Source organism: Pan troglodytes, chromosome 9 (assembly GCF_028858775.2).
Source record: "Pan troglodytes isolate AG18354 chromosome 9, NHGRI_mPanTro3-v2.0_pri, whole genome shotgun sequence".
Classification (NCBI taxonomy): Eukaryota; Metazoa; Chordata; class Mammalia; order Primates; family Hominidae; genus Pan; species Pan troglodytes.
In genome coordinates, this window is record NC_072407.2 from 108,297,171 (window position 1) to 108,325,077 (window position 27,907).

The window sequence follows — 27,907 nt, forward strand, 5'->3', positions numbered from 1 at the left end:
GGGAGCACTTTCCAGGTGTGCTGAGTGGTTTCTAAGATATTGGGATCCCTCCATTCAAGGGCAGAAATATATTGGGAATTAAGCTGCAGAGGTATGCAGATGAATATATCTTTAAGGTCCAGCATGGTGAAGTATTGTGCATCACCAGGAATCTGGGTGAGCAGTGTATACAAGTGCAGTACTGTCAGATGAATGGAAGCCACAGCTGCATTTATAGCTCATAACTCTGCACAAACCAATATTCCCCATTTGGCTTTTAGATGGGAAGTATGGGAATGTTACAGGGTCATTGATGGGCCTTTATTAATCCACGTTTTAGGAACTTGGTAAGTAATGGCTGAATTCCCTTTAGGGATTCAGGTCTTAGAGGATATTGTCTTTTCCAAGCATATTTTACTCCTGGTTTTAGCTTTACTTCAATAGGGGAAACTCTGACAGCTAACCCTGGAACTGTAATGTCCCATACTACTGTGTTAACCTGAATTCAAATTTCATCAGGGATAAAGGAAATGTTAATATCCACTAGCTGTAGTGAGGCTAACAAATTGATCCCTTGTCCTTTGTCTACTGACACCTTGAAGCTATCTTTTTCTGATGAGATAGAAGCCCCCAATGTGCTCAGCAGATTCCTACCGAACACTAAAGTGGGGCATTCAGGAATATGTAGGGAAGAATGAGTTATAACTTCAGAACCAGCCTCACAGACAGGAGGAAAAGTATATTGTCTTACCTTAAATTATCCATCTATTCTTATCACCAGACAGGCATGACTGGAGAGGAGGCTTACAGACTTAGGACAGAATAGGCTGCTCCAGTATCAATAAGAAATTCAGTTTTCCTAGGCTCCCCTGGAGTGATGATGATGGAGGTGGGAGCTGGGTGGATTCTTGGGTGCCATTAGTCAGTGGCACAGTCTCCCTCATGGGAGAGATTTTCCAAGACGAGGATCCTGTCTGGAAAGTCAGCTGACCTCCCTGCTTTGAGGTGGTCAGAACAATCCCTTTTCCTGTGCCCATCCTTCTGGCAATATGTGCATTGGTTAGGTCCCACATTGGGCAATTGTCTCTTGTCTCTGGTATTCTCTGCCTTTTTGGGTTGCCATGAGGTGGAGGGCTAATCAAGGTAGCCAAAAGCTGTATTTTCTTGATCAGCCTGATATCTTTTTCCTTTGCTTTGCCCTGTCCCTGTTGTTGAAAACCTTAAAAGCCTTCTCTACCAATACTGACAGAGGGGCTTGGGGCCCTGTCTCTGACTTTTGTAACTTCCTTCTAATATCAGGAGTGAACTGGGTGATAAAATGCAAAGTGCGTAGCCAACAAGGCTATCCCCTCTGGCAACTCTGGATTAACATATTAATTAGTATACTTTCTGAAGGCTTCGGTAACACAGCTGAGGAGATTCTTCATCAGCCCAGCCTGAGCTACTTCCCCAACCTTGTCATAATTCACAGGCTTCTTCATGCATTTTCTCATCCCTTCAGCCACGTAGGTAATAAAATGCTCCATCCTACATTTGTCTATTTCATCACTAAGGTCCCACCAGGGGTCCTGCTCAGTGATTGTCTTCCCCAAAGCTTGATGAACAGCATATGAGGCATTGGCCTATACAAATGAGTCAGCATGTGCCCTTGCCCTTTCACGAATCTGGATCTTTTCATCTGGGGTGGCACAATTGTCTAAAATCACCATCACATCCTAACAGGTTAGGGTGAAGCTCAGACATAGTTTTACAAATTCCTCCCTGAACTTATTGGGGTCCTCTGAGAACTGGCCAAACTTTTCTTTACATACTCTCAGATCTGCCATGGAGAAGGGGATGTGAACATGAATTATTCTCCCCACCCATTTGCTATCTCCTTTAGGGGATAGAGGCCCTGGACTGGGGGTGACGTAAAAGTAGGTGCCAGCTTGGAACTCAATCAGACCCCCGTAGGGGATAGTGAATAGGGCTCTGGCCTTAAAGCCTCTAGTTCTCTATGGGCCTGATCCAGGTATGGTGGAGATTCAGGGGCCAAAGGAGGCCTTGAACCTGAAAGAGGGCTGGAGGGTTACTATGTATCAGGCCTGGGGTCAGGAAGATTAGGCGGTGACTGTAATAGTGGATGAATGGGTAGCTCCAGCACTTGCTTCTCAACCCCAGGCAATAAGCTGGGAATGATAGATGCCATCATGCATATGTGACATGAGTCCAATAATCCAGGATCTTGATACAACTTCATAAAAGTTCGCACGTAAGAGATTTCTTCCCACCTCTGTGACTGCTTATAAAACAAGTTTAGCTGTAAAGTAGCATTATACCTAGGAGACTCATATAATGTTCATTGCTCCTAATCTCCCAATGGGTTCTGGGGCCAGGTGATGTTACAAAGGGAGATTACTTTCTTTTTCTTTAGGTCTTCTAGCTTAAATTGCCCCCATTTGGAGAGAATATATCCTAGAAGAGAGTCACGGGGAACACTGAGATCATTGCTCATGTCTAATCCTGCCTCTCCTGTTACCTTTGATTAAAGATCCTGGTAGAGGGAAAAGCATCAGGGAGTTAGTCTTGATGTAATTCAAGACCGTTTAAGCCCAGTAGTCAGCCCAGGATTCCCCTGGATGGAGGAATCCTGGTCCTCAGGGATCAGAGAGGAAAACACAGAAATAACAGACATAGTTGCTTCACACTAGCTGCTAAGGAATGGTTGCCCTATGTGTGACTACAAGGCTAGGAATGCCCATGGTGTGTGTAGTTGAAAGAGTGCACTTGTATTGTACAGGCCACAAGTGTACAGTGCACTTGTGTTGTGTTGAAGATGGGCAGTAGTAGATGCCAACATAACTCATCCACTCTTGAGGAAGAAGGCCCCCATTGCTCAAAACTGCTTTTACCTCATTTAGAACACAGGCCAAACAGTCAGGAGGAGGGGATGAAAGCTGAAGGACTGAGCTCAGACAATTATAACTGCTCTACCTTTGCCCAGGCCACAGTGGGCCAAACTTGAAGGAGGAAGTGATGGGGGGAAATTAGGGCTATCAAAAAGATCATGGAGTGGGAGCTCTTGAATCTCAGAGCAAAATAAAGAAGGAGTGAAATATTGAAAGATCAGTATTTTGGTGAGGAGTTCAATTGGACAAAGTTTTCCCAACCAGAAGCAACGAGAGTGGAGAGTTTCCTATAAAAAAGAAAATGGTTCCAGTGTTCTGCCTGGGAAGTACTCCCCAGGGCAGACAAAAGGGAGAGCACTCGAGTCTCACTGGACAGTGGAATGAGGGCAAGGAGGAAATTTAGGGAGAAAACCTTTTCATTCATTTCAGGGAGAAAATAGGAGAATATGAAATTTCTGATAGTTCTCTGCAAATGGGCCAGGTTTAAAGGGGGGGGGGTGGGTGTGAGAGAGAAAGAAGGGGAAGAAAAAAGACAAGGGAAGGAAAGGAAGGTTGTGAGGTTTCCAGCTACTGCACAGTGCAGAGTCAATGTCGTCACCACTCTTGCTAGTCTCCCATCAGGGAGAGCCTCAGCATCCTAGACCTTCACAGTGTCAGATGAATCCCTCCCACCTTTGCAAGTCACAAGTCAAGGTGAACTGTTTCCAGCTAGAGGAAGCTAAGGGTACTTTTGGCTGAAATGAGTACAACTGTAGGTGGCCCTCTGAGATAATCAGAGGAATAAAGTTGGAAGATGGGGAAAGAGAGGGGGAAGGGGAAAAAGAAAGAAAAAAAACTGAGAGACATAAAGAGCCCAAAGAACCTGGGCATGCAGCAGGACTCATCCCAGCCATTGTTCTTTGGGTTGATCAAGCCCGACTGCCTACCTCCTCAACCAGTCTAGCAGGTTTCTTGGAAACTACTCAGAATCTGATGTCAGCCAGTCTGAGGGGTTCTTAAAACCTAGCACAGAGGTGACTAGGACCTCTTACTCCAGAAATCCCTAAGCCAATCAAGAGGGAAAAGAAAATGAGGGGCAGGGCTCAGAAGGAGAACAAAAGTACCTTGGGCCAAGAGAGGACTCACTGGCTGTAGACACACTGAAGCAAATATTTCAAGTGGCCACTTCATCTATCACAAGGTCACATTCTGGAGGTCTTGCTGGCTCTCTGGTGCTTCTCCTTAGGGAAATATCCTCACTTATGGGCTCCAGCAGAGTCACCAAGGCTGTTACTGCAGCCCGGACCCCACATTTATTGGTTCTTGCATAAGTAGAAATTAACACCAAGATAAACAGAAATTTTTCTTGGCCACGATTTAATAGATTTGTGAATCAAACATACAAGGAAGCAGCATACAGGAAAGGAATCCTGGTACTAGCTCCCCAAGGGGCTCAGTTCTCATCATTTTAAGGAAGGTGTTGTAGGAAAAGGAATGATGTACAAGCAATGTTTAGATGGGTTTTTTAATACACTTGCATAGTGGGGCATCATGCTCTAACATGTATCACATGACTAGAAAATGGGGGATAAGCCTCACTCTCAGTGGAGATTTTAGTATTTCAATGAGATTATAATGAGGAAAAAGTCAATGGAGGGTCAGGACTGGAGTCCATCTTATCTTCTGGCAGCTGGATATGCTGCCTAAGAAAACAAAAATGGTCCCAGGTTTATATTGGGAATGCTAGAGTCTTGCTTCAGCAACCTCAGACGGCATCCATCCCTCAAAGAGATAAATGGTCAGATGCTTCCTTTTATGGTTTGCAATTCAGCCTGGTCAGCTAAGTTACGAGAGCCCTCCCCTACCTGTTACATGACTTGGGTCAGCTTGTTAAGGAAGGCAAAAGGCAGGAGAGGAATATGTCCAGATAACTAAGGCCCATTGGGACCCTGGTTACTGTGTCACTTGGCTGCTGGGACCAAGTCTCTTTTTTGTACTATCTTCCACTGACTTGCATTCCAAGTACAATAGTTCTTTCAACAGAGCCAGTAGTCTTTTTCTTCTTGGATACTGCCATCTTCCTCTCTCCATAATGCTGAAATTTTGGTTACAGTGCCCTTAGAAAAAGATTCCCCCTCTCTTCTATCAATAGACAGATAACTTTCCTCCTCAAGTTCTTGCCTTGCCAATGCCTCACTCTCGTCTTGATTTTCCAGTATTAGTTGGCCAACAGGGTCTGCTGCTTCCTCTCTGGGTCCAACTTGGCTGTTTTAGATATGGTTGCTTTTCAGAGGTCAAGCATCTCTGACTTGAAGAAGTGCACAGCTGAACAGATGGGTTTAATAAAACTTGGAGATTCTGGAGAGTGAAATAATCTCAAGTCATTTTATATGTTATTTCCAGGCCTTCCAAATACTACTATGCCTTGCATAAACCAAAACATTTCTTCCATGAAAATGACTGCCTTGTCAAGCTAAGTGCACATTCTGTCAATTGTCCAGCTTCATGCCAGCAGAGGGCAGGCAGGACAGATAATGTCCACAGACAATCTCTGATCCTCAGGTTACCTAATACATATGTTGATCCTGTACAGAATAACTCTGGGAATTGTATCAAGACTGTTAACCCTTGGCAAAAGGGTCTATTTGTCTTATCAAGGCATAAATTGATTAGCTGCCTAAAAGCTCTGGTACTTGTAGAATTTAGACTTTTTTTTGTATTAAGCTTTCTGGAAAGAATCATTTTTCCAAGCCCATCTGATCCCCAGAATTTAAACCAATAATTTAACATCTTGACTAAGCATCAGAATCATACCTGCAGCTTATTAAAAATGCAGATGCATAATCCTCATTCCAGACTTACTAAAGAGATCACCTGAGTGTTGGGCTCGAGTATACCTGTAAAAGCTGTATACATTGTTTTGATATATAATCGGAATTGAGAATTCCAGATTTCCAACCCTGGGGAAATAAAAAGCATTGTTTAACCACTATTGGCTGCTTTGTGTTGTTGGCTTCAAAGAACTGTTTCGATAAATGTCAGTCTGAGGATCTTAACAAGATTTATTCAGTGTTAAGTACCGAAAATGATTTTCCTTATTGGTTTGCTTATTTATTTATTTATTTATTTTATTTATTTCTGTGGTGCTGCTGTTTGTTTTCAGTCTTTAAAATGGCAAAGAGTTGTTAAGTCATGCTGTAGTATATTTCCATTTGGCTCTGTTGTGTACATTAAAGCTCCCCTCAGATGGGTAGAAAGGATGATAAAACATATTTAGATAGCATCTCTGCACTCCTTGATAAAAACTGTAATTTTGGCTGCACTACTCAATGGGTGGTTGATCACCACACTTACAGGGCTCAATAAAAGCTCGAGGTTTAAGTAAGAGGCCTGAAATCTTGGAAGGGAAAGTTGTTCTGTTCCGGAAGATTGCATTGGACAGAGTCTCAGTGAAATCCTGCTCAGAGTATCCAAAACATGGAGACCATGCAACTGTTTTCAAGATGGTAAAGAAACTGACTTACTATAAAAATAATAACTTTGTGAAGAAATATAGGCAGGTATCTGAGAGAATGAGGGAAGGTAAATAGCTCTAAGGATGAGGAAACAAATTTATTAAAAGTCTGGGTTCTGGAAGGAGAGGTAGTTAGGAGTTTCCTGCGAACGCTATGATTAGTCATTACCAACTAAAAATTACTGGGCCAGCTTTGCCAGCAGGCATTTGAAATTGTACATTCTATTCAGTATTGTAAAGATGGTTTAATGTAAGAACATCAATGCACATAATATACTATATCAATAGGGAAAGCCAGATTTTTAAGACTTTAATAGTTTGCTAAAAGACATTTGCTAAAAGTAATTTACTATTTTTTAAAATATAACAAAAATAATAGTTTTCCACAATATAATAAAGAACAACTAAGATTATGTCAATCAGTGCTGACAAGAGTATACGATGAAACAGGCACTTTCATTAATTGTTTGTGTCAATGTAAACTGGTTCAAGAACTTTGAAAAATAATTGAATCTATATATTTCATGAGACAGATAAACTTTGACACATTAATTCAAATTTTGTCATTCTTTCTTAAAAAAAAAATCCAAAATGATGATAAAAGCTCCAAGCACAGAGATACTAATTTGAGAATTATTTATTAAAATAAAATTAGAAGTAACTATATGAGGGATATCCAAAATGTCTAAGTGTGCCTGCCTTAAGTTTAAACAAAATTTTTGCATGCATATCTTTTACATGTCCAGTTATTTATGTGTAAATTATACACATGTACTGATGTGTTAATATATTCTATTACATGATAATATATATTATATAGGCATACACACAAGAGAAATTGAAAAAGGATGAATTAAAATGTCATCAGTAATATTTTTTGGGTAGGACATAGTGATTGAGTATACCTTCTATTTTTGAAAATGTTGATTTAATATTATCTATTGCAGCAATTCCATGGTCTGCATTCAGGACCACTGTTTTTAATACTTTTTAAAAATCAAGCTTATTTTGACAAAATTTGCACAGTCAAATTCATTCTTTTAAAGAATACAGTTTAATGAGTTTTGACAAATGTATGTAGTTCTCTAACCACTACCACAATCAAGATAAAGAATATTTCCCTAACCTCAAGAAGTCTCCCTGTTCCTCTTTTCAATCAATTTCCTGCCCCTAACCCCAGCTCCTGGCAATTACTCAATTTCTCTCCCTATAATTTTTTCCCTTTGGTTTTCACAAATCTAACAAAAATAATGAAAAGAGTCTTCCTCCATATAATAAAGAGCAACTAAGATTATGCCAATCAGTGCTGATGAGAGCCAGAACTTTTCCTTTTCCGGAGAGTCTTATACATTGTAGCACTTTTGTATCTGGCTTCTTTCATGTTGCATAATGCTTTTGAGGTTTAAACATCCTGTTGAATTTATCGGTAGTTTATTACTGTTTTATTTATGGGTAGTATTTCTTATATAGATATACAACAATTCATTCATCAGTTGATGGATATTCTGGTTGTTTGCAGTTTTGGGCTATTATGAATATGACTGCTATAAACAATTGTATACAGTCTCTGTGTGAATATATGTTTTAATTCTCTTGGGTAAATACCTAACACTGATATTTCTGCTCATATGGTAAGTGCATGTTTTCTAAAGTGGGCAAACCATTACATATCACCACCAGCAGTGAATGAGCATCCTAGTCTTCCACATCCTCACTAGCACTTTATATATCCAATAAAAGTATATATTTTTTTTTTTTGGTCATTCTAGTAAGTCTGTGTTATGGGCTGAATGGTATCCCTCCAAAATTCATATGTGGCAGTCCTAACACCCAGTACCTCAGAGTGTGATCTTATTTGGTGATAGGGTCTTTACAGAGGTAATCAAGTTAAAATGAAGTTACTAGTGTGAGTCCTAATCCAAAATGACTGGTCTCCTCATAAGACGAGAAGATTAGGGAAGCACGTAGAAGAAATAAGTGAAGCAGAGCCAGGAGATGGTTCCTGGGGAGATGTAAGGCCACCAGAGAAAAGTGTCCAGGAAATAATGAAGAAGGAAGATGAAATACCAAAACCTAAATCTGTGGTTGTGTCACCATGCACTCCTAAAAGGCACTCAGGCCTGTAATCCCAGCACTTTGGGAGGCTAAGGTGAGAGGATTGCTTGAAGCCCGGAGTCCAAGAGCAACACCCTGGGCCACATAGCAAGACCCCATCTCTTAAAAGAAAAAAAATACCGGTGCATGGCACATGGTGGTGTGCACCAGTAGTCCCAGCTACTCCAAAGGCTGAGTTGGGAAGATCGTATGAGCCCAGGAGTTCAAGGTTACATTAAGCCCCTCATGCCACAGCACTCCAGCCTGGGTAACAGAGAGAGGTCTTGTCTCAAAAGAAAATGCAGTGTACGTTGCACATGTAGATGCTGGCAATTCAACCACTGGAAGACAAATACTGTATTTGACTGAAATGGATGAAAACAGGGTATTTGAAATGTATGAAACAGAAGTTAAAAAAAAACAGAGAAACTTAGTACTTGTCTTGAATCTTAGACACAAATCAGGAAAATTGAGACAAGGATAAAACAATAGAAGCGGGTTTTGCCTATTTTGAAACTGAAAATAAATATTTTACAATTCTAGATGCCGGTGGTCACAAGAGCTTCATCCCAAATACAATTGGTGGTGTCTCTCAAGCTGATTTGGCTGTGCTGGTAATCTCAGCCAGGAGAAGAGAGCTTGAAATTGGATTTGATAAAAGGACAAACAAGAGAACGTGCAATGTTAGCAAAGGCAGCAAGTGTGAAACACTTAATTCTATTTATTAATAAGATGAATGATCCAAGAGCAAATTGGAGCAATGAGATATATGAAGAATATAAAGAGAAACTAGTGCCATTTTGAAAAAAGTTGGCTTCACTCCCAAAAACTGCATTCACTTTATGCCTGCTCAGGACTAACTGGAGGAAATTTCAAAGAGCAGTTGAATTTCTGTACTTAGTACATTGGATTACCGTTTATTACATATCTAGGTAATTTGTCAGACTTCAATAGATCAGTTGCTGTACCAATCAGGCTGCCAATTTTGGGTAAGTACAAGGATATGGGCACCGTTGTCCTGGGAAAGCTGGAATCAGGCGGTCTGTTTGTAAAGGCCAGCAGCTTGTGATGATGCCAAAAAAGCACAATGTGGAAGGTCTTGGAACACTTGCCAATGATGTAGAAGCTGATACTGTAGCCCCAGATGAAAAGCTCAAAATCAGACTGAAAGGAGTTGAAGAAGAGGAAATTCTTCCAGGATTAATACTTTGTGATGTTAATAATCGTGGTCATTCTGGAGGCACATTCGGTGCTTAGATAGTGATTGCAGAGCATAGATCTATCATCTGCCCAGAATTTAATTCAGTGCTGCAAATTCACACCTGTATCGAGGAAGTCAAAATAACAGCCTAAATCTGCTTGGTAGATAGAAAATAAGACTCAACCCTGTTTTGTGAAGCAAGATCAAGTATGCATTGCTCATTTAAGGAGAGCAGGAACCATCTGCCTTGAGACCTTTAAAGACTTCCTCAGGTGCGTCATTTTACCTTAACAGATGAGGGCAAGACTTGCAAATGGAAAAGTTCTAAAACTGGTTCCAGAGAATAACTAAGCATTTTCTTGACGATCTTGCACAATACTGTGAGAAATATTGACTGCAAAAAGCCTATCACATATCACCTTCTCTAATTTTCTGCCCATTGGTTAACCTCTCCCCATATTTACAAAGTGAAAATTCACAGCAGAAGTCCACATTGTGTCACTTTCTTATATTGAGAGTTCTGCTATGCCACTGTTGAATTTTTAAAATATTTTCCCTCCTTTTCATACTCTGCTTCCTTGGATGGACTTGGCAATAGCTTTGTAAGTCATGTGGACATAATTGCCTGTAATAATGAAAACCCTACAGCGATTTGTTTTTCATTTTCTCCTTAGGCATACTCAGTACTTTTCCCCCAGGCAGATCATTCTGAGTGTGCAAGGATGTGTGCACATGTTAGAAAGACAACTACCATTTTAATAAAGTATTCAATTTGAAAAAAATAAGAGAAGATTGATTAGGACATAAACGGTTACAGAGGGATGAACTTGTGAAGACACAGGGAGAAGACGGCCATCAATAAGCCAAGGGGAGAAACCTCAGAAAAAAACCAACCATATCAACACATTGACCTTGAACTTCCAGCCTCCAGAATTGTGAGAAAATAAATTTCTGTTGTCAAACACATCTAGTCTGTGGTACTTTGTTATGGCAGCCCAAATAAACTAAAACAGTAAAAAAAAAAAAAAAAGATATTTTATTGAGTTTTATTTAAATATCCTTAATGATTAATAATACGGAGTATTTTTGTGTTCATTTTGCCATCTGTACCTCTTCTATAGTAAACTGTTCAAATCTTTTGTCCATTTTTTAAATTGAGTTTTTTGTCTTTTTATTACTGATTTCTAAGTATTCCTTACATATTCTGGATACCGGTCCTTTATAGATATGTGCTTTACAAATATTTACTCCATATTTGTGGCCTGTCTTCTTAATAGTGTCTTTTGAAAGAGAAATTTTTAAATTTTGATTAAGTTGAATTTATTATTTTTTCATTTATAGTTTATGCTTTTCATTGATGTTATTTTGATTTTTTACAACTTCATTGAGATACAATTGATGCAAAATAAACTGTACACATTTTAATCGTACAATTTGATAATATGTGACACGTATACATCTTTGAATTACCACCGTTAAAATGATAGACATTTCTATCACTCCCTTCAAAATAAAATTTCCTCTTGTCCTTGTGCAAACTATCCCTTCCTTCGTCCCACTCCCAGGCAACTAATGAAATTCTTTGTCACTATAAATTAGTTTAAATATTCTAGAATTTATATGAATTAAATCACACAGTACGTACTTTTTTTTGCATAGCTTCTTTCATTCAGATAAGTGATTCTGAGATTTATCCATGTTGATATGTATATCAATAATTCATTCCTTATATTCCATTCATTATCATAAATTGTTAATCAATTTACCTTGGCTGACATTTTAATGCTTGTCATACTTGAAAAATTTACTACACAAAGACATTGGCTGAAAGGGAATGCAATATTGACCTCACTTATTGAATTGCGCTACTAGTTTTTCAAACTCTCTACCACAAAACAAAGACAATTGGTTTTGTTAAAATCTCAATCTGTCCCCATGTCATTCTGTTGACATTACGAGTTAAATAGATAACATAAGTATGTTATATCCAACTGTAGCTCTTTATTGAAATTTTTTTAACTAAAATATTACTAAGTGGGTTACAAAATTCTGCTTCTGTTTTAAGCACATAGAGAAGAGAGATTTTACAAGTGACACATTTATATTTTGGGCATTAAAATCACGTAATATGAAAACGTTTCAAAGCAATCTGTTTTTAAATGTTCTCTCCTTTGTGCCATTTTCTTCCAAAGAGTAGCAGCTACTTTTTCATTTATTGGTAAAATATCTTCAAGTTAAATATTTAGTGTTTGTTTTTCTGAAAATTTCTGTTAGCTAGCAGAATATGGGTGTGAATTTGTCATTACAGAAATTAAAAACAAAATGAACGTGTGCCTTTTTGAAAAAGGAAAATGAACAATGCACCTTTATGTTTGCTTGGCAAATCTCTTAGGTACTTGGCACAAAATGACCAGAAAACCTTTTTAGGATATAAAAGATTTTTAAGGTCAATTCTTATTTATTTCATTACACAATATTGTATGACACTATAATTTGAGGATCTCTTAAAATACATAAAATTAACCATACCAATAACATTCTGTAGCACTTTATGCATGTCTGTTTTCAACTTCTGTGCCAAAAAGACTAATAATCCAATAAATTAATTTCAAATGTGCTATTGCACCTGTAATTTTACTTAAAACAATTTTGTAAAGGAAACTGAACTTAAATCAGGTATATCAAGAATGATTACATTTATATGGTTTTTCCATATGTAATTTTTACTTTGATAATATATCTTCTTCAGTACCTTTAAATAGCTCAGAAAAAGCTGTTTCATTATTAAAACGGAACCCAGAAAATACCATAAGCTGAGACATTACTTTTAATTGTAATTTCAGCCAACTCTATAGCAAACCTCCCACATAATACTCATTTTTTCAATTCTTTAGCAATGTTTTCTATGAATATTCCAACACTAATTACGGACAAAAAATTGACCACATTATTTTCTGCGTATTTCATTTTTTAAAAAATCCTGACACGACAGTGAATGATGTGCTTTCTTAATGATAGTATATTTTGTCTTCGTTATTAAGCACAAAACCTAGAAGAAGGTTCTAAACTTTATCTTCAAATTGGTGTAATTTTGTAAATACAGAATTGGATTTTACATGATTATAAATACTGGTGGGGAAATGTAGAAGTATGTCTTGTATCTTCAGAGTATAGATGCTTTTTAAAAAGAAAATTCTGACTAATTGTGATGGCTTCATTCTATCAGTCAGTACTTGGAGGTATAATAAATACTCAATACACATAGAGGTTTATTGTGGTGGTAGATATAATATAAATCCATCTTTCAGGCAGTCTTCTTTAAAAGTTAGATTTTTTTTAAGCTAAATTTTTGTTAGTTTTAATTAGATCATTGTTGGTGATTATGTCCGAAATGAGTGGTGAAGAGCTTATACTAGGAGCGAATTGTCAGTCTTGCCATTAATAGTTGACCACAGATCTAGACCTTCAATAGTGGAGAAAGGTATATTCATTTACTGGCATCCTATTGAACCAATAAAACAATAGGTATGTTGCTACATAAAGAAATGTGGAAAATAAAGTGCTAATTTATAAAATTTTACAGTCACCATAGTAGAAACTACCTAAAAAAGACAGGAATAGAATATAGAAAAATAAAAAGAGCTCTATAAGGGTGTTCAGATTAAAGATAATTTGCTTTCCTTTAGTAGCCAGAATGTTTATATTGTTTTTATTTTATTGTTTAGAATTATAAGAAAACACATTTGTCTCATATTTATTTCTTTTTATCCCTACAAAAATGTTCGAATTTGTGTGAAAGTTAATTTAGTTTCTGTATACAAGTGCTAACTTCCTTACTCTGACAAATACGAATTTTATAGTTTCTTTCAATTATTACTAATTTGATGGGGAAGAAAATTTATCTTGCATTTTTTGCATTTCTATGAATTTTTGTGAAGTGTTTATAAATTGTCCATTCGATTTCATCATTTATTAATTACTAGGTTATGAGAGGCTTCCTTTGATCACTCTGTTCCACATAATTACTTCTTCCTTCATGCCAGTGCCTGGCTTAGGTTTTTATTTTCCATAGTACTTACCTGTCTTATATTATGTGTTTTTTTTAATGTATTCTTCTATTTTCTTCAGTGCTGTCAACATTGAATAACAGCTGCCATAGATTAGATAGTTGACAAATAATTGTTGAATGAATGAGTAATAAATGTCCTTTACCAATTTTTCTAATACTGTTGATATTTTGTGTATTAATCTGAAAGGTCTCTTTCTGTATTAGAGAGATAACATTTAAGCATATGTTACAAATATATTTTTCAATTTGTAATAGACTTTATTTTTTACTTTAATTTATTATTTATTAACTTTGGTAAAAAAGAAGTTTAATACAGTTATCTAGTTAAATGCATTATTTTTATGGTTTCTGTATTTGATGTTTTGCCTGGGGATACTTTCTTCTCCCTCCTTCCTCTCTCCCTTCCTCCCCAACTCCCCTCCTTCCTCTCTGTTTTGTACTCCCTTCCCGTGTGTGTGTGTGTGTATGGGTGTGTTTCAGCCATGGAACTTAGTGTGGCATAGGTGAAATATAAGGACCTAATTTATGGAGACTTCACTTTACCAGCATCACTTGCTATTTAATTAGTCTTTGAAATGCTGCCTTTATGGTATACTAAGAATTCATATAGATTTGCTTCTGTTTCTGGGCTGTCTCTGCTCTTCCATGAAGCTACCTATTTGTAGCAGCAGTTTCATTCTTGCTTAGTGTAGTTTTCCTGTATTTTTGAATATTTCATGGATAAATTCCCCTTCCATTTTTTTCAAAATAATATTTTGAATGTTCTTTTTACTTTTATTATTTCTGATGAGCTTTGGGATCCTTTTTTCCATGAAGATATACATATCAGTTAGAATAAATTTTGTATGCCTGAAATAGAAATTTAAGCCTTTGGCAGAGATTGCACTCTGTGCCCTTAGGCTTTTAGACTAGGGACCACCCTCTGTTGCTACCCCTAAGAACCATGTTAGGAATGAATCACTGTGAGCTCATTCTCTAAGACATGACATATTCTACGGTTTTTTTTTTTAAATGCATTTGTTTTTTAAACTGATAAACTTTCAGGGTTCAGTGAGAGGTTTTTAAATTGAGATTTTAATATTTTTAGTAGGTGCCTATTCTTGTTTTTTAAATGAGGATTTTGAAAACTCTTTTTCTTTTTGCTCCATTTTATTTTATTTTATTTTATTTTTATTGATCATTCTTGGGTGTTTCTCGCAGAGGGGGATTTGGCAGGGTCATAGGACAATAGTGGAGGGAAGGTCAGCAGACAAACAAGTGAACAAAGGTCTCTGGCCTTCCTAGGCAGAGGACCCTGCAGCCTTCCGCAGTGTTTGTGTCCCTGGGTACTTGAGATTAGGGAGTGGTGATGACTCTTAACGAGCATGTTGCCTTCAAGCATCTGTTTAACAAAGCACATCTTGCACCGCCCTTAATCCATTTAACCCTGAGTGGACACAGCACATGTTTCAGAGAGCACAGGGCTGGGGGCAAGGTCATAGATCAACAGGATCCCAAGGCAAAAGAATTTTTCTTAGTACACAACAAAATGAAAAGTCTCCCATGTCTACTTCTTTCTACACAGACACAGCAACCATCCGATTTCTCAATCTTTTCCCCACCTTTCCCCCTTTTCTATTCCACAAAACCACCATTGTCATCATGGCCCGTTCTCAATGAGCTGTTGGGTACACCTCCCAGACGGGGTGGTGGCCGGACAGAGGGGCTCCTCACTTCCTAGTAGGGGCGGCCGGGCAGAGGCGCCCCTCACCTCCCAGACGGGGCGGCTGGCCTGGCGGGGGCTGACCCCCACCTCCCTCCCAGATGGGGTGGCTGCCAGGCGGAGATGCTCCTCACTTCCCAGACGGGGTGGCTGCCGGGCGGAGGGGCTCGTCACTTCTCAGACGGGGCGGCTGCCGGGCGGAGGGTCTCCTCACTTCTCAGACGGGGTGGCTGGGCAGAGACGCTCCCCACCTCCCAGACGGGGTCGCGGCCGGACAGAGGCGCTCCCCACATCCCAGACGGGGCGGCGGGGCAGAGGCGCTCCCCACATCTCAGACGATGGGCGGCCGGGCAGAGATGCTCCTCACTTCCTAGATGGGATGACGGCCGGGCAGAGACGCTCCTCACTTTCCAGACTGGGCAGCCAGGCAGAGGGGCTCCTCACATCCCAGACGATGGGCGGCCAGGCAGAGACGCTCCTCACTTCCCAGACGGGGTGGCGGCCGGGCAGAGGCTGCAATCTCGGCACTTTGGGAGGCCAAGGCAGGCGGCTGGGAGGTGGAGGTTGTAGCGAGCCGAGACCACGCCACTGCACTCCAGCCTGGGCACCATTGAGCACTGAGTGAACGAGACTCCGTCTGCAATCCCGGCACCTCGGGAGGCCAAGGCTGGCGGATCACTCGCGGTTAGGAGCTGGAGACCAACCCGGCCAACACAGCGAAACCCCGTCTCCACCAAAAAAACACGAAAACCAGTCAGGCGTGGCGGCGCGCGCCTGCAATCGCAGGCACTCGGCAGGCTGAGGCAGGAGAATCAGGCAGGGAGGTTGCAGTGAGCAGAGATGGCGGCAGTACAGTCCAGCTTCGGCTTGGCATCAGAGGGAGACCGTGGAAAGAGAGGGAGAGGGACACCGTGGGGAGAGGGGAGAGGGGAGAGGGAGAGACTGAGCCTTTTTGCTCCATTTTAAATAAACTACAGTTGATGGCCTAGTAAAAGGCACAGGTGTGAGGATGGTATATCCTTGTGGAAAAGCTTTGGGATGCCTGGTCTTCTTGCTGGGTAAGAAGCACTGTGTGCTTCTTACATCCCCAAAGCAGATCCCTAACTCTGGTCCCAGATGAAGGCTTTCCTGCTAAATGCAGCAGTCAGGAATGGTTACAAGGGACACAGTACAACCAGTCACTAACTTATTACTCGAGACATGCAAAACAACTAGTCCCAGTGTTCTCTGGCAAATTTCATCCACAGTATATTGTCTTGCTTTCACTTTTAAGGTTCAGTCTTAAAACTACAGGAGCACACACTACAGAATGTTCTTGCTGAATTAGCTGACCAAGGGAAAGGGGATAACAATATGTCCCTGTCTAAGTGGATTTAAGGTATCTGTATTCAAACTCTTCAATCGTTTGACCCTTCAAAAGAAGGGACAGCCTTGCCATTGGTCAGTATATCTTGTCATTAATTATGACATGGTGGTTTCTTTTGTTTGGATCTCTCTTTGAGACAGAGATTATAAATACGATTACACAACTTTCAAAATTCTGTCAACAGTTTTGTTTTAGATTGAGCTACTATCTCCTGAAGCTGTAAGTGACATTCTGAAATTTCCTAATCAAATGGGCCTATGGTTTGTGGATTTGCTTTCTCACACTGGCCAAGTGACATAAAAGCACTTTGCCATAAGGGGTTTTTAAAAAGTCTTACATAGTCATCCTTTTCTGGCTTTCCTTCTACACAAAGGCCTGAGAGAGAAAGCAATGGCAGTACAAATGAATGAAATTTAATAGATTGTTTTAATTTAAGAGCAACAATTCCTCTGGAAACTAATCACATTGGACTGAATGTGAGCTAGGAGAGCAGCAGGACTTATTTCCCAGTCTTGAAAGGACAAAGTTAAAATATGTCTGGAGGCCAGGTGCGGTGGCTCACGCCTGTAATCCCAGCACTTTGGGAGGCCAAGGTGGGCGGATCACAAGGTCACAAGATCGAGACCATCCTGGCTAACACAGTGAAACCCCATCTCTACTAAAAATACAAAAAATTAGCCAGGCGTGGTGGCAGGTGCCTGTAGTCCCAGCTACTCGGGAAGCTGAGGCAGGAGAATGGTGTGAACCCGGGAGGCAGAGCTTGCAGTGAGCCGAGATCGTGCCACTGCACTCCAGCCTGGGTGACAGAGCGAGACTCCGTCTGGATTAAAAAAAAAAAAAAAAAAAAGTCTGGAACCAGCAGATGGCGCCAAAAGCAACCAATCTCTAATTGTTCTCATTGCTCATTAACATAAGATACTCCCACCAAAGCGTGACAATTTATATTTGTCATGTAAATGACCCAGCATGATGGCAATGATCCAGAAATTACTAGCCCCTTTTCTAGAGACTTCTGAATAATCAGCCTCTTAATTTGCATGTAATTAAAAGTGAATGTAAATGCTGCTAACCAATAGCTCACAAGTGCTGAATCTGGGTCACTACCTATGGGTTGGCTCTGCTTTGCAAGGAGCAGCTCTTGTTGAATAAAAGTTGCTGTCTAGGCTGGGCGTGGTGGCTCACCCCTGTAATCTCAGCGCTTTGGGATGCCGAGGAGTGCAGATCATGAGGTCAGGAGATGAAGACCAGCCTGGTCAGCATGGTGAAACCCTGTCTCTATTAAAGATACAAAAAATTAGCCAGGCGTGGTGGTGGGCACCTGTAATCCCAGCTACTTAGGAGGCTGAGGCAGGAGAATCACTTGAACCCAGGAGGCGGAGGTTAAAGTTAGCCAAGATCGCAACATTTTGCGCCAGCCTGGGCAGCAAGAGTGAAACTTAATCTCAAAAAAAAAAAAAAATTAAAAAATTTATCTGGGCACAGTGGCATGTGCCTGTAATGCCAACTACTTAGGAGGCTGAGGCAGAAGAATTGCTTGAACCAGGGAGTCGGAGGTTGCAGTGAGCTGAGATCGCACTACCGCACTCCAGCCTGGTGACAGAGCAAGACTCTGTCTCAAAAATAAAAAAGTTGCTAACACCACTGGCTGGCTCTTAAATTTTTCCTAGGTGAAGCCAAGAACCCTCATGGGTTAAGCCCCAATTTCAGGACCTTGCTTGTCCACCTGCAACAAATGGACTAGTTTTTAGTAGGCACTCATTTTATTACTTCCAGCTTTGGGAGATCATTTTTCATAACTCTCTCACTAGTTACCATTCCATCTTTGCAGACATAGTTTTGTCAGCTCAGCAGATCTAACTTTCTCCATCAGGGTTTCCTGTGGTAGCCTCCTGGCTGAGCTAACTGTGGCTCATACGGAACAAAAGATCTAGCTTTGCAGGTGGGGGTTTTAAAGTTTAGGTTCCAAAAAAATTAGGGCAAATGCTTGACTTTGTTTCTCATTGTTTTCCTTCTATCATCCTTGAGGATAATAGATAAACAATTTGATTTAATTTATTTGCAGTGTACATCTTCCTTTGAATGACTTCTACCATTCTATCTTAATTTGCGGTTTATTGGAAAGTCTTGGTTCTGTTATGGTGGTCTGTATAACCCATCTCAGATAATAAAACAGCATGGTTTCCTGAATTCAGTGGAAGAACAAATGCTTAAGAGATTTTCAAATATAAAATAATAAAGAAAAAACTATTACTAAATTAAAAAGTCAACATTTAATTCTTTAAAATCCACACTTTTAACAGCTTAGTCACTAAGTATATAAATATTAATTGGCTACAAATTATTTTCTGGGTTTGATTTAAAAAACCAAAGGATAGAAAGAGATATCGAGCAACTTAATTCATCCTTCCATCTTCAGTCAGCTCCACAATTGACTTTCTAGAGTCAGAAGAAATACTTTCTATTATTTATTGCAAATTACCTCAGATACTTCATGAAAGTAGGTGGAATATAAAATGTTCCACATGCATTGTATTAGGCATTTTATCAATTCATTTAAAACCCAAGTCAGGCAGGGTGCGTTGGCTCACACCTATAATCCCAGCACTTTGGGAGGCCGAGACAGGTAGATCACGAGGTCAGTAGTTCAAGGCCAGCCTGGCCACGATGGTGAAACTCTGTCTCTACCAAAAATACAAAAATTAGCCGGGCGTGATGGCAGACACCTGTAATCCCAGCTACTCAGGAGGCTGAAGCAGAGAATTGCTTGAACCCAGGAGGTGGAGGTTGCAGTGAGCTGAGATCGCACCACTGCACTCCAGCCTGGGTGACAGAGCGCGACTCCATCTCAAAAAACAAAAGCAAACTCAAGTCACATCAAATCACTCCCATGCTCATACCCTTCAAGGACTTTCCATATTCCTCAGATGGAAAGCCAATAGCCTTAGAGTGACAGGTGTGCTCCAGGGCCACCTGACTTGTCTCTTCTCTACCTTAGCTTTCCTACTCCTCCTACACTCCTCTTTGACCACATTGATCACCTCACTCTTCCTGGAACCCACCCAAGCATGCTCTTGCCACAAGGCCTTTGCACTAACTATCCCTGTTGTCTAAAATTCTCTTCCTGCAAATGTCCCACGTTGTTTTCTCCCTCTCTTTGTTTGAGTCTTGGATCAACCATCACTTTTTTAGAGAGATGTCCCATGACCACCCTGGAACCATGTAAAATGACAATCCTGGTACCATGTCCCTGCCAGAAACACACACACCCCTGTTTTTTTTTTCTTTACATGATGGCGCATATCAAGATTGGTCATGATTTAGTATTTACTTATTTATTTGTTTACTGATGGACTCTTCCACAGGAACATAAATTCAATGAGGGAAGGATTTTGTTTTCCCTGTTGTCTCTCCAATGTCTGAAACAGTGTCTGGCTATGCTCAGTATTAAGTTAATATTTGTTAAAAACTTTGTGAGGCAGAGAAAACCGAATACTATGTGATCTCACTTATGTGAAATCTTAAAAAGTTAAACTCGTAGAAATAGATAATAGAGCAGTGGTTAGCAGGGATCAGGGGTGAGAGATGTCGGTGAAAGGGTACAGACTTTCATTTAAAAGATGAGTAAGTTCTGGGGACTGAAGGTACAGCATGGTGACCATAGATAGCAGCTGTGTCATATACTTGAAAGTTGCTAAGGGAATAAATCTTAAGAGTTTTCACCACATATGCAAAAAAGGATAACTATGTGAAATGAGGGATATGTTAACTAACTTCATAGTGGTTTTGGTAATCATTTCACAAAGTATATGTATATCAAATCATCACAGAGTATACTTTAAACATACATAATTTAATTTCTCTATTATACCTCAACAAAACTGAAAAAAAAAATGTTGCCCTCCAATTATATGCAGTACTAACACAGTTCTAGGCCCATAATAATACCTTCATTATTATTATTATTATTATTATTATTATTATTATTATTATTATTATTGAGACAGAGTCTCACTGTTGCTGTTGCCCAGGCTGGAGTGCAGTGGCATGTTCTCGGCTCACTGCAACCTCTGCCTCCTGAGTTCAAGTGATTCACCTACCTTAGCCTCTTGAGTAGCTGGGACTAGAGGTGTGTGCCACCACACCTGGCTAATTTTTGTATTTTTAATAGAGATGGGGTTTTACCATGTTGGCCAGGCTGGTCTCACCCTTCTGACTTCAGGTGATCGTCCTGCCTCTGCCTCTCAAAGTGCTGGGATTACAAGTGTAAACTACTGTGCCTGGCCCCCTTTGTTAATATTAATTGAATAAATAATGAAAAACATTTTCACCAAAAAAACCACTTTGTGAAGTAACTCAGATGTCACTATTGTTTGAAAATATGTTTATCTTACTATATATGTTTTATATATGGCAAGGATGGATTATGATTTTAATAAAAAAATTGATTCAAATAAACGTACATGTTTCTGGGATAGGCCGTGTGATAGCGGATGCCAAGACGAATTCATTTTACTTCTGCTTACTACTTCATGGCCTCAGGAAAAGCATAAAACATTTGGCAGCAGCAAGCAATCTCCAAATAATTGATAGTTATGAATTATGTAGCAAAAGCAGAGGTAACAGCAAACCATTCTTGTTGTTTTTCCCATAGACCTGATTGTTGTTAAGTAGAAAGGAGAAATTGATACAACAAGAATGGAAATAGCATCTATTTGTTATATTAATTAGTTACTTAATATTAACATTTGCCTTTCCTAAATCCTAAATCTGTTCTCACACTGCTAATAAAGACATACCCCAGACTGAGTAATTTATAAAGGAAAGTGGACTCACAGTTTCACATGGCTGAGGAGGCCTCAATACAAGTAATTCATAAAGGAAAATTCTACATGGACTCACAGTTCCACGTGGCTGAGGAGGCCTCAATCATGGCAGAAGGCAACAGAGGAGCAAAGGCATGTCTTACATGGCAGCAGGCAAAAGAACATGTGCAGGAGAACTGCCCTTTATAAAACCATCAGATCTCATGAGACTTATTCACTATCATGAGAAGAGCATGGGATAAACCCACCCCGATGATTCAATTACCTTCCACTGGGTCCCTCCCACAACAAGTGGGGATTATTGGAGCTACAATTCAGGATGAGATTTGGTTGGGGACATGCCAAAACCATATCAACTGATAGGAAAAAACTTGAAATAATTATAGTAGAAACAGAAGATCAAAAACCATTTTGGCTGATGCTGTGGCTTTAGGAGGTTAAGTTGGGAGGACTGCTTTGGTCCAGGAGTTCAAGACTGCGGTGAGCTCTGATTGTGCCTCTACATCCAGCCTGAGCAACTGAGAGAGACACTGTCTCTAAAAAATCAAACAAGAGAAAAAACAACAACAACAAAGTTTGAACATTTATTCCTAAAGGTTTTTGTACACTGACATCTTTGATGATGAGTTATGGGCCTTCTTTCCAGAATAATGAACCTAAACACATAGTACATAAAAATCAAAAAGTGAGGGTGTGGGGTGCAGGGGCTCATGCCTGCAATCCAGCACTTTGGGAAGCTGATACAGGAAGATAGCATGAACCTAGCATTTTGAGATAAGCCTGGTCAACTTAATGAGACCAAGTCTCTACAAAAAATTTTTAAAAGTAGCCGAATATGATTGTGCATTCTTGTAGTCCCAGCTACTTGAGAGGCCAAGGCTGGGGGATTGCTTCAGCCCAGGAGTTTGAGGCTGCAGTGAGCTATGATTATGTCACTGCACTCCTGGGTGACAGAGCGAGAGTTCCATCTCTTAAACAGCATATGAGGGATTCTTCATGGACCCCTTTAAGTACATTCATGGATCCTAGTTTGAATATTTCTGATGTAGAGAAATGCAGAAATATAACCGAGGAAAAGCTAATATAATTACTGTGATTCAGCATTGAATTCTACCTGAAGCCTACTGACAAGGAAAAAAAAAAGAAAGAAAGGAAAGACAAATTATATAAAAGAAGGAAAGAAGTCATAGAAAAGTGAAAGTTATCATGTACTTAGTCTATGCCTCACACTATGCTAGGTTTTTAAAATACATAATATCTCAAGGAATTCCCATCTCACTCATTTGAGGGAGCTGTTGTTATCCACAATTTATACACAGGAAACAAAGAATGGAAATGGAATTTCAATCCAGTACTCTCTAGTTTCAAAAGGCTATAATCTTTTTAACTTTATGATGAAAGTAAGTATACTGTTCATCAATGAGAAAAGACACGTATTTTTCCCTGATGCTAAACTCTAAGAAAAAGAGACTGAAACTTTCTACAGGCTAGAAAGACAATGGTATTCTATGTTTTCTCCATCCTCCTTTTACTGAGCAGATTACAGTCATAAAACTTGGGACTGTTATAAGTGTTTAAAAATATTTTCATTTGGAAAAACTCTTCTAGGGCTGGGAAGTTTTATCTGGCAATTAACTTGTGTGTGCTTTGATGATAGATATTGTGTTTTTATTTCTGATACAATTTCTCCATTTCAAACTATCTTGCTTTGTGTACAGAGGCCACTCAGGACATAGCAGTCAACTGATTGACTATATATAGGTCATTTCAGATGGCTCAGATTCCAACCTATTTTAAATAACTTAGAAATCCTAGTTATATTTGGAAAGGATCTTGAGAAATCCAGATGCTTAGCAATAATCCATTGCAGGCAGCATGCATATTAATAGCTAATATTAATTGAGCACTTACTAAGCTCCAGGCTGTGTTTTAAGTACTCTTCATGAATTTCTCTTTCAATCTTCTCAACAGCTATTTAAATTAAGAGCCACTATTATTTCCATGAGAAAAATGAGGCACAGAAAGTGTTTTCCAAACCGTCTATTAACTTAGCCAAAACACTGGTCAGTCTGTCAAATTTTATTCAAATCAACTCAATCAAAACTATCCAATTAAAATGGAAAATAGACAGAATCTTACATCTGTTTTCTAGAGGCCAGAGTAGAATTCTTCCATATAGTGTACTTCTAGCTATTTTGCTAAGACCCCAGTTTCAAATGATTTGGATAATATAAAGAATATGTAGAAAAGTCACCCACCTCGCCACGCTGCCCTGTCAACATCTTCCTTTGTAGATGTTTTGCATCCTTCTAAGCAGATTGCCAAGGATCAATCAAAAGCAGAACAATTGAGGAATGAGGTTCTAAGGGGCATCTGAAATGACAGCCTTCCATAAGCATAACCTGGCAGATGATGAGCATCCTTTGGAGCATTGGCAACCTTACACAAAAAGGGCAACTGCCCTATTCCATGGCTGATTTCAAAGGATCTTGGCATTTTCTTATCATATTAAGAGTAAATCATTAGTGAGAGTAACTTTTGGATGTTAACATATCCTACAAAATTAATTAATGCTTAAATTCAGAACTCTACATTGTAAAGACGTTTGTCTTCATTTTTGCTAAAAAAGAAAAAAAAAGAGGCAGGGAAAAAGTTCAATTGTAACTGTATTTGGCTTCATGTGAGACACGAGCTCTCACTCTAGAACCACCCACCCATGCTCCGTTTACATACACAAATAGCAATTTAGGATGTGTGATGTCTTTTCAGTTTTACTGTCTCCTGAGATAATTGTTGGGCAGATTCAGGACAGAAGTTGCATAGTTTCTTAGTTTTAATAATGTCTCTAATAATTGGGGTTATTTCTGGCTATACCTGATTTACCTAGGAGGCCATGCACTTACAGGTCAGCTTTGCCTCAACAGATGTGAGCACCAGACCCTCTCCTGCCTCGCAATCACAAATGATACTGCACAGGGCACCCTGGGGCTGCATTAAGGGCAGGCAGGGGTGGGAGTAGGAAAGAAGTGTGGGGGCAGTGAGATGGAGGAGTGGAGCTAAATAGAGATGGATGTGCTAGTGACAGAAAGAGTAAGGATTAAGTGAAGAAGAGGTGACAGAGAAGTCACTGGGTAGAGCAATGCTGGCGCAACTGCTAGGCAGGTTCATGGATAAAGCAGTCTAGCTTTTGTGTGAGGGAAGTTCAAAGGGACACTGTCAGGCTTTGAAATTGTGTCAGCTTGAAGCATTGCTGGGATGAGTTTTATAAGAATTTGTGATCATTTCTATACAGCCAACCCAATATCAGGAGGAAAGGATGTCACTTTGTTTTAGGACACTTGCATTGACGTACAATTGCAAAATGTCTGAGTGGATAGTTTAGTTTTTAAGCATAAGAAAGGTAAATGATTGTTTAAAAATGTACCCAGGATTTCGTTTGTATTCAGGAATAATGAAGCCAGAAGGTGAGAACACAGTTGTCATTGAAAAGATAGTTTAGTACTCACAGTTTCCAAAAGGAGGGAATCTTGCCCTGTAGGGCCACAAGAGAGAACACTGAGGTTGGTCACAGGCAGAGACAGGGGAGGACACTTCAGAAAAGGCATTATTGTGGTTTTCAGGGGAAGGAATTGGTGGCGCAAGGTAAGCAGGCTAAGCAGGTTCAGGGTTGGCTAGTTTGAATGATTTCAGTCAGCTGGAGTGTAGGCCCTTACCCTGTCTCCAGTAGCCCTGGGTTGACTAATGAAGGGGAATAGTATCCAGGGTGCAGGAAGAGGCAGATGAGGGGTGTGGGCTTTTAACTGGTTGGTTTGCATATGAAGGCACACTTGATGAGAAACCCCTTTGCTCTCTCTAGGGGTCCGCTAACCACTGGAGGGGCAGTCTCTCCCTAATCAGCAAAACCTCAGACATCAAAATGTTACTGATAAGGCCGGTCCCCCAAAGACAGGATTTTTCTCTGTTTGGTATCAAGAAGCCAATACATGCAACCAAAAGTGTGCATCAAGCAGAGCAAGATTTATTCAATGGCCATGGAATTGAGAATTGAGAGTATAGCTCAGAAATCAACTTATTGACTAGTGAGGGGCAAGGGGGTTAAATATAGGGTATCTCTAATGAAGGAGTTGGACATTAATAGCAAGGGGAGGAATATTCATATCTTTTCTGGAAATGGGCAGTGAACTTCTCAGAGCTAGAGTGCTGCCTTCCTTTTAATCTTTTTATTGCTTCTTCTGTTTGTTGTCATGGCAATTGTCAACTGTCATGGCACTGGTGGGAATGTCACTTAGCATGGAAATGAAATTATAATGAAGTCTGAGATCTTTTTGGAGTCATTTGGAGGGCTATTTTGGTTCTAGCCAGTCTCAGCTGGTCTAGTTACACAAGGAAGTTTTTTTTTTTTTTTTTATAATAGATATCTTGTTTCTTAAGATTAAGCAGAGTTAAGGCAGGGTAGAAATTCAGCCATGTCACATAGACATTACATCAAGCAACAAATCATCAGATAGAAAAACTACAAAATGTGGTTAATCCAATTATGTACAGGGATGCCCCCATTCTCTCTCTCTACACATGGAAAATAAGTGTGCACTAGCAAAACATCTCCCTGTCTCAACTTCCAAGATTGTCTTTGGGTGGCTCTGGGAGGAGAAAGCCAATGTTGCATGGTTGCATGGAGAAAGAGCAATGGATATTCACTTTGACTTACCCAAAGTTTGGACAGCCTTGATCTGAAGAGACTGTTAAGTCTTTTTCTGGTTGGGTTCTACTGGGTGATTCTCAGAGGAGAGGCCATTCCTAATGGTTGGACTCTTATGTGCTCCAGGAACTGTATGCTGTCATAGATGTGGCTTCAGCAGTAATGCTGCCACTTTGGTCTGAGAAAATTTTTATGAGACATACAAATCAAACCCTTGTATTTTCATTATAAAAATTATTAAGAAGTGTTTGAAAGATATTCTTTAGCAAAGGCCTGCATTTTCCTTTGGCTAATCACCTCCCTTGAGGCTCACTCCTCCGCTCTGCTATCCCATCTTTAAATCATTAGTATAGTGTTTATATTTTTCAAATGGCACTTATGTATACTTACGTGGAAGGGTAATACATTCCATTACTATCTAAATTATATTCATCTTCCCAGATAGAGCTGGAAGTTTCACTTGTCTCAAGTTGTTCTTTCATGTACTTAATGTTAATTAAGCATCTAGTCTGTGCCAGCGTTGCTTTAGGATAAAACCAAGCACAATGCAGACAACATACCTTCATACCTGGTGCTGACACTCCAAGGAGGAAGTCAGGCAATTAAAAAAAAATAAAAATAGAATGTGTCAGATGGTTAGTGTCATAGAGTAAAATAAAATAAGGTGGGAGAATAGAGTGTGAAGTAGATGGGAAATATTGCTACTTTATATATGGTTGCAAGGGCAGGCTTTGCTCATAAGGTGAACATGCTTGTGTTTTAGTAAGTTTCCCATTGAGAAGGAACAGCATATGTGAATGCCCTGAGATGGGAATGCATTTGGAATGTCCCAGGAAAAGTAAGGAGACCAGTGTGACTGAAAAGAGTGACAGAGGGAGAAGCAAGAGATAAAACTAGATAGTAATGGGTGAGGAATTACGAAAAGACACTGTTGGGCCTTGCAAACCAATCTAAGGACTTGAGTGAAAAGGGAAGCTGCAGGCAGGTTTAGAGCAGCAGAGCAGAAAAAAGAAATTCACATTTTCACAGGATCCTGCTTGCTTCAGAGAAGAGTTTGCACAGGTTAAGAGCATAAGAAAGGAGGCCTTTACAATATTCCAGGTGAAGATGATGAAGGCTTGGACCAGTGATGGAAGCAGAAGTGAGGAGAAGAGTCAGGTTGTGGATATATTTTTGAAGGTAGAGCCAGCAGGGTCTGCTGTTGGATCAGATGTGAAATGTAGGAAGACTGAGAAGTCTAAAATAAGTCCAAGGTTATTGACTTAGAAAATGTTAAAAGTGAAATTTTCACTAATTGAGCTGGGGAAGCCTGCAGGAGAAGCTAGTTTTGGTGGAACAGGTGCAGAGGGGGTGAAGGTGAGAAGACGGAGGAGCTCAATTTTGGAGACATTAAGTTTGACATAGTGGTTAGACATGCAAATAGAAATGTTGAGTAGGCAGTTAGATACACAAATCTGGAATTCAGGTGAAATATAAAATTGGAAACAATATAGGTACTATTTATAGGCATGTGACTGAAGATCACATAGGCAGTGAGCAATAGTACCAGTAGCCAAAAGGTAGAAATGACTCAAATGCCTATCAACACAGAGG

At 39.7% G+C, this 27,907-nt stretch overlaps 1 long non-coding RNA gene and 1 pseudogene across 4 annotated transcripts in view; both read left to right on the plus strand.

Moving 5' to 3' along the window:
- The window catches only part of LOC100612432 (eukaryotic peptide chain release factor GTP-binding subunit ERF3A-like), a 46,061-nt pseudogene extending 35,376 nt beyond the window's left edge, over window positions 1-10,685 (plus strand).
- The window catches only part of LOC107967205 (uncharacterized), a 609,392-nt gene that overhangs the window by 126,022 nt on the left and 455,463 nt on the right, over window positions 1-27,907 (plus strand). The gene's annotated exons all lie outside the window — the stretch shown is intronic.